Below are 212 nucleotides of genomic sequence, written 5' to 3' on the forward strand. Positions count from 1 at the left end.
ACCCCCTAAAGTCCAGAAAATGTTGGTGGCCCACAAATGGTGTCAGAGAGCTCTGATTGTCCCAAAAACACTTGCAGCCTGAAAGGGGCATTAAACCCGCATACTAGACCACTGAAATTCCCAAAAATATTTTGTCACGAAATATGCATCCTACACCCCCGAATGTTCAGGAAATGTTGGCAGCTCAAAAAAGTCCTTAAAATGCATTTTAG

This window comes from Ambystoma mexicanum, chromosome 12 (genome assembly GCF_040938575.1).
Source record: "Ambystoma mexicanum isolate Mex_15411 chromosome 12, UKY_AmexF1_1, whole genome shotgun sequence".
NCBI classification, from domain to species: Eukaryota; Metazoa; Chordata; class Amphibia; order Caudata; family Ambystomatidae; genus Ambystoma; species Ambystoma mexicanum.